This window comes from Schistocerca gregaria, chromosome 4 (assembly GCF_023897955.1).
Source record: "Schistocerca gregaria isolate iqSchGreg1 chromosome 4, iqSchGreg1.2, whole genome shotgun sequence".
In the NCBI taxonomy this organism is placed as follows: domain Eukaryota; kingdom Metazoa; phylum Arthropoda; class Insecta; order Orthoptera; family Acrididae; genus Schistocerca; species Schistocerca gregaria.
This window is the reverse complement of record NC_064923.1, coordinates 325,611,556-325,623,773: the sequence shown is the minus strand read 5'-3', so window position 1 is coordinate 325,623,773 and position 12,218 is coordinate 325,611,556. Positions and strand designations below refer to the sequence as shown.

At 41.2% G+C, this 12,218-nt stretch overlaps 1 protein-coding gene and 1 non-coding gene across 8 annotated transcripts in view; one reads left to right on the top strand and one right to left on the bottom strand.

The window, feature by feature from the left end:
• LOC126365733 (multiple PDZ domain protein) overlaps window positions 1–12,218 on the top strand; it is a 2,074,088-nt gene that overhangs the window by 1,254,772 nt on the left and 807,098 nt on the right. The window lies entirely within an intron of this gene.
• On the bottom strand, window positions 11,256–11,330 carry Trnas-cga (transfer RNA serine (anticodon CGA)). The gene has a single exon. It is a non-coding gene; the product is annotated as a tRNA-Ser (tRNA).

The window sequence follows — 12,218 nt, the reverse complement described above, 5'->3', positions numbered from 1 at the left end:
ATCCATGCCCGAGTCAGGATTAGAACCTGCGACCGTAGTGGTCGTGCGGTTCCAGACTGTAGCGCCTAGAACCGCTCGGCCATCCCGGCTGGCAATAATTACTGTCTTCAGTAGAAATGTTGTCCTTTCAGAAATATTCTACGACTGTGACACCTTCCCGAAGGAAAGATAACAGAAACATCGACAAAAAAAATGGACTAAAATGCGTAGAAAATCAGTCCAAGCAACCAGCAAGTCGAACAGTACAGTTCGCAGATTAAAGTTTTACGGGCATATCAAGAGAATAAAACCAGACACTCTTAAAAGACAAACTGTCAAATTTTATGAAGGCAGGAGTTAAGTACGAAAATAAAAAAAATTAAAATTAGCAGGAATGACTCAAAAAGATATTTATAACGGGGAACTTTTTCGATCCAAAGCACGGCAATAACAAATTGATCACGAGGAATAACGGAAGAAGAAGACCGGCTCTGAAACTTGGACTCTAATTCACAGCAAATGAATGAAAGCCAAACGTTCCTAAGTACGTTGCATCGTCCTACCTAGGCCCATTCGCATGTAGTTAAAATAAATAAACTGACTGAACTGCAGAAGTTCTTCATTTATACCCATAAGAGTATTCGCAATGGAACGTATTGACTGTTTCCACGAAGCAGTTCTCCCGCCCCTGCGCTCACTGCGCAGAGGATCGGCTAGGTAAAGCTAGTGGACGATCAATTTGGACAGACTGATTGCAGCTGCGGCAGCTGGCAGGCGGCGTGCCTCGCAGCTACCTGAAGCGGGCGACCTGACGCCTTCCTGCTGCAGCAGCAGCAACAGCAGTTGCGGAAGCCGCTGTCGGCAGCTGACTGCCGCTTGCAGAAATAAACTCGCCCGCAGGGCCAACAAACAGCACCTGAGGAGGGACCACTGCGGCTGCACACATGCCGCCGTCCAGCAGATTCGGGTCAAGGTCAACCGGCAGCATACACACATGCACCACTGCTCGCTGACTCTACTCTAACGCACTCGTTTACTCAGAAAGTCACTTGTCTGATCAGTGATAGCGGCGGTAATCGTTGCTTAGGAAGGAAAACTGGTTTTTATGAGAGGAGAGTTTGTGTCGTCGAAGACGAAGTCATTAGACGAAGTCATTAGAGACTTAGTTCTCTGTTGGACAAGGAAAGGTAAAGCTATCTTCTACCCAACGTTTGGTTTTATCATCACAGTTCTTTACAAGACATGGTTTATTGGAAGTAGTGTTTACAGATGTCCAGATTTTTGCAGATTGTCGCGATATTTGGAGGCGTTCTCTCCCGTCCCACGGGACGCCAAATGGCTCGACTTTTGGTTACCCCTAACAATTAGAAACACAGGTTGTATCAAGAAGACTCATCCGACTGAAAAAAATCATAACTGTTATGTTGTTTGAGATATATGCATGAACAACACACTTTTGGAAAGGGTCAGCGCCACACTGGCATCTGGAAGTGCGGGTATTTTTGAACCAAAGGATTACTGAACGATGGATCGGTCGCACTGCACCAAATGATTCAGCCTTACATTAGTGGCCTCCAAGGTCACCGGACCTGATTGTCTCTGATTACTTTTTGTGGGGGTTAGTAAAAGACTCTGTTTATGTGCCTCTGCTACCAACAACAATGAATGAACTGCAGCATTGCATAACAACAGCTGTGGAAGCTGTAACTCGAGACATGCTTGCTGAAGTGTATGAACAATTTGAATACCACATTGACATACGCCGTGCTTCTCAAGGAGGGGCATATTGAACACCTATGAGAAGGTCTGGAAAAATCTTTTGGGTTTCCCGTTCATCAAGAAACAAAATTAATGTATATGTTTATTAGTTTCACAAATATAGACGTTCCAAATCGCATGATTCGTTTTGATACACCCTATATAATGCGCCTTTAGTTCAAAAATGGTAGAATGCATGAAAATTCCGAAAGGAGTTTCTGAACTGATCAAGGGTGGTAACCAGGAAAGTTAAGAATACAGCGCGACGGCAGGTCAGAATCAACCGATGAACTAAAACGGACACCTGAGTGCGTGCCCAAACATTCGGCCATATTGCTTCCATTGTTGTTTCATTACCATCACACCGCTACTTTCTGAACTGTATTTCAACTTCTCCCCACCTTTTGCCTTTTGATGGCTGCGATTTCTCTTTTTGCGCCCGATAATTCTTCGTTGTGTTGTGCAGAAGCGCGCCGGAATTTTTTTTCATTGTCAGTTGAAAGCCGGTATTTTTTATTAACAGACAGTAATTTTGGTTGCAGCTGCATCATTGAACGAACTTTGTTCATGAAATAAGATAAGAAAGTACTTGTTTGAGTACTCTCAGTTTTTTAGATTCCGAATCGAAGATCGTTGTCGTCCCTAAAAGCCCGATTCTTGTGCAAACTGGATCTAGCTACACTCATTGTAAGCGACAGCTCTTGCCTTCATTCGATATTTCTGTTTTGCCTATTTGGCAGGTGTCACAAGTAAATATTTTTAAAAAGTTTTATACACAAAGGGTTCAAAAGGCACTATGTGACTTAACTTCTGAGGTCATCAGTCGCCTAGAACTTAGAACTAATTAAACCTAACTAACCTAAGCACATCACACACATCCATGCCCGAGGCAGGATTCGAACCTGCGACCGTAGCGGTCATGCGGTTCCAGACTGAAGCGCCTAGAACCGCACGGCCACACCGTCCGGCTTTTACAAACACTCTTGACTAACGTGCTTTGTCGTTTCGGTCGGTGACTTCTATCTCAATACTCTTTCGAGCAAACGAAATCGCTGTTGACTCACGCTAGGTAATGGTATGTGGTCTTATTGATGAAACCATCCTGACTTCCAGCAGAAAAGATTTGCGGAAAATCTGAACAGAACAGCTGGACGGATTTGGAGTACCTCTTGTTTTCTGCTACCATTCTTATTTGCTGCTGATTTGTTTGCAGATAAATAGAATACCCCTACAAAATACTTTGTTTCTTTTAATTAATATGCACAAAGTTTCGCAATTTTGGTTCTCTCCTACAGTTACGTGGCAGTAAGAATGAATTTTGCAGTAAGTAATCTAATGAAGTTATAATGCCCAAACGTGCGTGTGTTCTCGACAGAAACTAGGAGCCAGGCTCCTTGTAAAGTCGTCTGGAGGTCGTGTCTGACTTCGTCAGAATGATTATCTGGCCACAGATCAGATTGCCAGTAGAGTGCGTATTGTAAGAAAGTGTGAAAGCGTGTAGGGCACTGAGAATATAATGCTTGCAATGTGAACCATATCCGGAGAGATACAAATTCCGTGGTACCGGTCAAATTTGTAGAAGAATTTATCACACTCTGCTGAAAAGGTAGCGTGGAAATGCGGTAGTAATTTACCATGCCTCTAGTAACTAATTTTATAACAGCGTCATACCTGTAGTACTACCGCTCAAGTGATACCGGAAGGCAGTTTTGTTTAGATCTATTGTTCTTGCATCCAGCTCCAGCAGCGGTCAGTGAGATTTAATCCTGTAGTCAACGTCCGATAGCAAATACTGTCCTCCAGACTGAGCCGTTATGGTACTTCAGTGATGAAGTATGAAACATCACTTGGTAATAGGTGGTTACGTAGATGATTTCTGGCGCTCCTCTCAAAGTCGGCGCTAAAGCATACCTACCACTCCACGCTTCCCATAGCCTCTCTCGCCCGCCTTCCGACTTGAACACGATAATAGAGCGGTATGGTATTGTCACGTAAGTTTTTTCTTGCAGATGTTATTACTAACAGAATACAATATCTTACGTATTTATTCCTGTGACACGGAAACGGATCGTCCCTGGACGCGGGTTTTGATGCCTGCTAGTATTCGATAATTTCTACACGTCCTAGAGGTGTATGAGGGGAATTAAAAATACAATTCCATTTTCCACCTTGGCTGTAGTTTGCATCAGTTATTTATTTTACACAATTAGTTGTTTTCTACAATGTACCAGTTTCAAGTGATCCCTCATCCCCTCGTAATTTTAAACAGTCACCATGTGTAGCTATATGCAATGTACGTCTTTAATTTTAATAAATAACTTCTGTCGTAGCAAACTCGAACGAGAAGAACGTTCCAAACTTGTTCGAATTTACTAAGACTGGTGTTATACCGTATATTTACATGAAAGTCATTGTAAACATCAACACAGGGAAGGACTATAAAATTAAGAAAATATGAGTGCGCTGTTAAAAATTCCACATCAGAAGTCAGCTGAGAGTATGAAATAAACGACTGTGATCAAAATGCAGCGAGGTGGAGAAAGAATTGTAATAAATTGGTGGCTGTGGCACCCAACATGAAGAAACTTACAAATCACGAATGTACATCCAGAATATAAGGCATTTAAAATTAAATGTAGCGTTTAAGATGGCTATAACTAATCAACACATAACGATAGAGCGATACGAATTACAGGGAATGTAGAAGGACGTTGAACTGGAAGCCGACTCAGGCACGGCGACGCGCAAGTGAAATTCTCTGTGTGATAAGTGAAAGCGTCGACTCCCGACAGGGACAGTCTGCGTGTTACGATTTAACGATAGTCATTCTGTTATCACAGTTCTGAGAGGATCTTCTCAACGACACAGCCAAGCACCTCCAAATGCTGACGACTTGCGCAGGTGGCTTCGTCAGTTACAAGAAACAGTATCTTTCTGCAAAGAAAGAAGTACCCGTCGGCTACTTGTATCAGTTCAAAACGCTGAAAGAATTCACCTTTCATTTGAACTTAGTGCGCGGAAATCGACGTACAAAGCCAATAGCGTGATGCAAATACTACAAAGAATAGTTTGGTGTGTTTTCAGAACTAAAATGAAAATAAAACAGTGCTTGATTCAAAATTTGCTGTAATTGAAACAGGAAAACGATGAGTTCCCCTCGTGGTCATCTTGATCTCTAGCCCGGACACCTATGGATTTTTGTAGTCTGTGAATCTACACATGCTCCAGAATGTATGGCGTGAAATGGGTTCTCGTTTATAGTTGTCTGCGTGGCCAAGGGGAGTCGTATAGAAAATCTATAAAGTATGTAAAAAAAACTGAAATTCCTTTTAAATTCTGTGTATTTATTGTCAAAGTTTCGTTATGAAATAAATACTTACAACCGTTTGCATACGCTATATTCTTTTTGAATTGTATGTGCTGGTACCACAATGTACTTACTTTTTCCATCTGTACCATAAGATTTGTAACGAGTATGGATGCTTTAAGTTTTCCCAAGTCTCCTGTCCGAAAGACCATCCTTAACTGCGCTGTCTGTAGTTCCGTCATAAACATACAGCTCGAAATTGTCGTGATATCAGTCAGTGATACATGAAGCGGAGAATGTTCTGCTAAGAACAACCTAGAGTTCACTAACTTATAATTACTACAGAAAAAAGAAAATTTCGTCCAGATCACCAAGAGACATCAGCTGTATGGATGACTTATAAATACTCCGTTTTCAAATACTGGCAATATTTAGACGGCTTCTAGACACTTCCATTCTGTACTGTTTTGTGATAGCAGCACATTATGGACACGATTGTTACCCCTGATGTACACCTAAAAATAATTAATGGTTGAAATTATTTTACACACTGTGCAATGACTTAATAGGAATACATTAGAAGCTGTTGTGTAAATGTTCGAATCAAGACTCCCATTTTTCTGTACATAGTCGTTGTAAACCATTTATATGGAATTGCCTTTGATTTTATTATTTATAATTTTTTTATATTTACGTTTTTATTCTTATTTTATTTATTGTAATCTAAAACCACACACCATATACACAAGTTCAAACGAAGCTAGGACGCTTCTGCGACCTGTATTCTTGGTTCTCAATACATGTGCAAAGTCTTTTCAGGCTCTAGTTCGTTCACACATTTCCGTAGGTATAGAGCGGACAACTTGCGTTACGAGTCATTTAAGGTCATTAATGTCAGTAGGTGTAGCAGCATACGCGCGTTGTTTCGCCATTCCCCACAGCCGGAAATCACATGGAGTCAAATAGGATGACCATGCTGGCCACGCCAAAGCGACACCTCTTCCACTTCAGCGTCTACCAAACCTTTTATCCAGATAATGTCGAATCTTTAAGAAATAATATCGTCTTTGGTGCACCATCTTGCTGGATGTCACCTGATGTTACGATACGGAGTGGAAGATTATCAACAACAGAGTTCTGCAACATGTTTAGGTAAGAATCCCCGTTACAGTCTCTTTAAATTGCGGAGAGGAACGAGTGCGCACTCTTAGTTCGTCGAAATCGTCTATTCTCCAAAACGACGCAGTTGTCCTTGTTCACGTTGCCGCTGACGTGAAATGTAATTACGTCCGACATAAAGAAGACAACATTAGGATCTGTGTGCATCATTTCTAATAACACTTCTACAGCTCGTACGCGAGCAATTTCATCAGCGTCAGACAGGACCCGTATCATTTGAGACTTGCCTTCATTCTAAAATCTTTAAGGCAATTGTTCGCGCGTTTCCTGTTTCCAATGCTAATCTCGCACTTAACTTTCTGGGCTTCTAATGATTGTGCCTTGAACATGTATGATTTCTTCAGTTCGAATACTTCTTGGACGTCCACAGTTTCCTTTACAGTCATCGTCCATGCACAAATTTCTCATGCAATCGACGGATAGTTAACGGCTTAGAGGAGCCTTATGAAACCACAGCTGAATTTTGTTCTTCCTATTGAGTGTGACCCAAACACTTCCATACAAGCTGCTAGCTTCCTTTTCTCTTACACACAAGTCCGATGGCCATATCTAGACAGCACCCAAAGGAAATTTAAAATTATGCAGTAGCGTAAGAGAGGTAACATCTTTTTGGACAACTCTCTATAATCATTATAAGGCGTCTAGGATAACAGATTGTTATATTTCATATGGACGACTCTTTTTGTTTTCTGTTCTTAACGTTGAATGGTCGAGACTTGCCCGTTAGCACGGAAACAAATTTATCTTGTCTTCCACACTTCTGCTCGGTTTGACGTTCACAGGAGAGCAGCCATTTGGAACGACTAAGATCACCGACAGCTCTTTGTTTTCCAACCGCACCTACAGGCTGAAATTTCATCGCCTTTGAGCGCAGCGAGAACAGTTTGGGAGGTGGCGCACAACACGCTGTCTTTCTGATGTATCTTGGCACATAAAACTTTCTCGGATGGATTTAAGATACATACGAGAGATACTTTGCCGTAAATTGTTGTGACTATCTGCAAGTGACCCGCAGGTCGTCGGATGTTTTTAAGTTTCTAAAATGGCTCTAAGCACTATGGGACTTAACATCTGAGGTCATCAGTGCCCTAGAATTTAGAACTACTTACACCTAACTAACCTACGGACATCACACACATCCATGCCCGAGGCAGGATTCGAAACTGCGATCGTAGCGGTCCCGCGGTTCCAGACTGAAGCACCTAGAACCTCTCGGCCACCAAGGTCGGCTTAAGTTTCTACATTGGCAATATTTTACTCAATAATTAATGTTGCTAAGAGCTGCATCTAACCAGTCTCTGGAATCAAGACTGCAAGAACAACATTCTATCATCATGTGTTATTCTTGCGCGCAATGAATTTGCAGTCGTTTGTCTAATTTGACTGCATGAAAAAACATTATCTGGTTCCGAGTTTTGCAGTGTAGTTTCGCCACAGAGGCGAAATGTCAGGCTAAGAGACCAAGAAGTCGGTGTCATATCTGCGCTAAAACTTCGAATCTTTCATTTATGCTCCCTTCACAGTCTCAGAATAGGTTCCATATAGTGTTCACAACAGGAGAGTCTTGAGTATTGGGCCAGAGATACGTTGATGCCTACCAAAAACAAAAAAGTGAGACTATTGCGCGTGTAGGTTACCTACTATTAAAGTGGTAAACACAAGCATTAGTGTTCTACAACAAAAGTCCAAGTAGTTTGCAGTCGGCTCTCACACACTTATGAACTTTCCACAACCAGTACGATACGTCCGAGTGCTCTGACCACTTTCTTGCATTTCATAAAACATGCCGAATACGGAATACTGGGAAAAAACCAGTGTTGCACATGTCACTCAAACTTGGCAGTCTCCTAGTAAAAATATCTGTTAAGTAAATTTTATTAGTAGCAAGACAAACTGGTTTCGCCATTGTTCTAACTGCCTTTGTGAGTGACACAGTTAAGATTTGTACATTTCATTACCAGATTCTTGTTTCCTAGGATTGTTATCTTTTGCGATATATTTTACTGTTGGAGGTAAGGAAGATAAAATCTAACATAGTAAAACAATAAAAAACTAAGTGAAACTTAGATGACGGAGTAAAATACTGGAAAAGGTGTTGGATGCAGCTTTGGAAGTCATTTGTGATGTATTTGTTTAAACCTAGACTTCTTGTAAAAATTAGGTTGTAAGTAGGAGAGTAAACCTTAAAAAAAAATATTTACCAGGATGTCCCTATATCGATGATTCATCGATGAAATAAGTTACGTGTTACCTTTAAAGCGTAAAAGGTTCGGCGGGTTACTCACCAGCAGCGCAACGAATCAGACTTATGTAAAAGTTATCAGTGTATATAAACGTGGTCAAGCAGCGAGTGGTAAATAGCTCAAATCCCTTCACGCAAATGTGCTTGATAGGGGGATTTAAGTGATTGAAGTGAACTTAATACTACATATTAGGTACATGACAAGACGCAAATGATTATGATTAGAGGGATGAATATTGTCTCTCCCGGCGGTTTGTATGTGAGTCTACGAATCATCAACAGTAACTGCTAGAGGTCAAAAATGAAAGTGTCGACAAACTGTATTCCAGTCAAGTTCATTGGGTGACATGCAGTATCAGGCAAACGTGTAGACCAGAGGGCGTGTGGCAGTTGACGCCCTTCCCCATTTGTCGACACATATGGCCAAACATTGTCTTGCTGAAATATGGCATGGGGAGTTGCCTGAAGAAGAGTCACCATCCAGACCCTTGAAACATGGCAGATGGCAATACATAATTACAGTTGCATTCAGTCCAGCGACGTCTTCACGCCGCCACTAAGGTAATCTGCCACATTATACCACCATATGACATCATTAGACAGCTTCTCTTTCGCTCACTCTCAATTGTGTGTTTTATTTCTTCATTTTTAAGTGTCTTTTTGAAACTTATATGTGTGGTTTTTGCTGACTGACCGAACATTGTCTCCCAGTCCATTAATAACTATCTGCTATCCATGTACTTCTGACATGTATTTCATTTCCTTTTTACCTTGTTCAGTCCCTTGATCTTCATTATTAATGTATTTGTGTGTCATTTACCAAATTGAAAGTATTTAATCGAGTTTGCAGTAGACTTATTCTTAAGTACTTCATATAGCACCTCCACGGATTTATTCCAGTGTGGTTGTGAAGACAGCATCCAATCAGGCCTGTAGCAGCAGACAGCAGATGAATTCGTTGCTTTAGGCATGGTCAGGGCAGGGAGTAGAGTAGTCAATGTTCGTTTCCAAGCCACACTGCTGGGAATCGGTTTTCACCTTTTAGAATTGTCATTCAGTGTCACAAAGCCTGATTCACCTATATCGCATAACGCGAATGCCGGGCTAGTTCCTTTATAAAAGACGCGACCAGTTTCCTTCCCTATGCTTTCTCAGTCCGAGCTTGTGCTCTGTCTCTACTGACTTCTTCGACGACGAGGAATTACACTCTACTCTTCATTTCGTATAAGCCTGCATTTTTGAACGACACGGCAAACGCCAAGTGTAGTGGTTTAGAACGCAATGAGTTATGACATGCTATCTCGACACTTGTGAACTGAAAACGATCTGAATAATAATCGCTACAAAACTGTTGAGGCTTTTGTGGCTTTTTGTTGACGTATTGCCTACTGGCTTTTGTTGCGGGAACTTCATTAAGCAAACATCGACCGAAGATACCGAGTCAAGAGCCAACAGGCAATGCGTGAACAACAGCGACATCTTAAAACATTCGGAGGTCGAGATAGGTCCTCTTCTACAGGCAACTCCCGATGCCATACTTCACAAAGACAGTGATTGTCCATAAGTGCTAAGAAGTGAGGAAGGAAGTTGAAGAGTGACTCTCCCCCCGGGTCTGCGCGAATCCCGGACATTTGCCACGCCGGACATTTGCCCCTTCGCCAGGTAAGGATCCCTCAGGTAAGGGACGCCCTTCCTCGTACTTCTTCTGTCCGCTTTCAAACCAATGTCTCCACATCTTGCTCGATACAACCAGTGCGTAAGGGACGATATCTTGGCGAACTACAGAGCTTCTTTTCCTAAATAGAAATATTTATATCTTTTGGGAAAAGAAAGCAATTCCGATCATTATGTCAGTATGTAATTAGTTCTGCCAAGTATAAATATAAATCCCTCTGTCTGTACGGTAGCTTCCTTTCACGGTTACTGATTGCTATAGAAACAGTCCATCGCCATGGGAGAAACAACAAAGGAACGCTGTAAACAGAATGCGAATGTACGCTAATCATTTCTTTTTGATCGCTGCATTTGTGCCTACTTTAATTACTACATCTGAATGCCCAAAAGACAATAAGGAAAGAAGAAATGGGTATGTGAATGTTTGAAAAGAAGAACGACATACTCTATATTAATTTACTCTCTAAAATTAATATTAGTTAATAAAATGTAGGGGGACAATGTTGAAAACATAAACAGAGATAAGAACATCGATGATTGACATGTCATCTAAAGTCGACGTACAATTTTATAATGTTAGAAATAAGGAAATGAAGTAATACAGAATGCTATGCTTGTACCGTACGTTGTTGTTCTACATTGCTTAGCTCTAGTATTTACAGGGTCACAGAGAAAGCATCCTAGGTTTTGGAGGGAAAATCTGTTATCGTAATTATCCCCACTACAACAGAAACAAGAAGCAGAACTTAAGGAAAAATAATGTAATGTGTGTTCCAGCTCACAAGTGACATTGAAGCAGGTACTTCCTGTGACTTAGTATGGACAGAGGTTATATTCGACAACAGGAATAAATTAATAACTGGCTCCTTTTACCAACCCCCGGTCTCAGATGAAACAGTTGCTGAACATTTCAAAGAAAACTCGTCTCATCGCAAATAGGTACCCTACTCATACAACTGTAGTTGGCAGTGACTTCAATCTACCTGCCGTATGTTGACAAAAATATATTTTCAGACCCTACTGTAGATGGAAAATAACTTCCATAATTCCAGAATGAGATTTTCACTCTGCAGCGGAGTGTGCGCTGATATGAAACTTCCTGGCAGATTAAAACTGTGTACCCGACCGAGACTCGAACTCGGGTCCTTTGCCTTTCGAGGGCAAGTGCTCTACCATCTGAGCTACCGAAGCACGAATCACACTCGGAACTCACAGCTTTACTTCTGCCAGTATCTCGTCTCTCACGTTCCAAACTTTACAGAAGCAGGAGAGCAGGAGAGCTTCTGTAAAGTTTGGAAGGTGGGAGACGAGATACTGGCAGAAGTAAAGCTGTGAGTTCCGGGTGTGAATCGTGCTTCGGTTGCTCAGATGGTAGAGCACTTGCCCGCGAAAGGCAAAGGTCCCGAGTTCGAGTCTCGGTCGGACACACAGTTTTAATCTCCCAGGAAGTTTCAACTTCCATAATTGTTCTAAATTATAATATATAAATATATTTATTATTAATTATATATATGTATATGTATATATATATATTAATTTATATAAATATATAAATAAAATATAATTATTTTGAACAATTAGTTCACGAGGCTGTTCAAATTGTAAATGGTTACGGAAACACACTTGACCTCTTAACCACAAATAATCCTGAGCATCACGACGGGTACAGGAATTTGTGAACACCCAGTCGTTGTGAGGCTCAATTCCGTAACAAAGAAATTCGCCAAAACTAAACGCGAAATGTATATATTTACAAAAGCAACTAAAAATTCGGTTGACATCTTTCTAAGAGACAGTCTCCAATCCTTCCAAACTATGTAAGTGAAGACCACATGTGGCTTAAGTTCAAAGAAATAGTATCAACGGCACTCGAGAGATTCATACCAAATAAATTAATATCAGACGGAACTGATCCCCCATGATACACAAAACACGACAGGAAGCTGCTGCAGGAGCACGGAAACATTCACGTATAATTTTGACGAGCGCAAAATCTTCAAGATTGGCGAAGTTTCACTGTCGCTCGAAATTTGGTACAGATTTCAATGCGAGATGCATCTAATAGTTTCCAGAACGAAA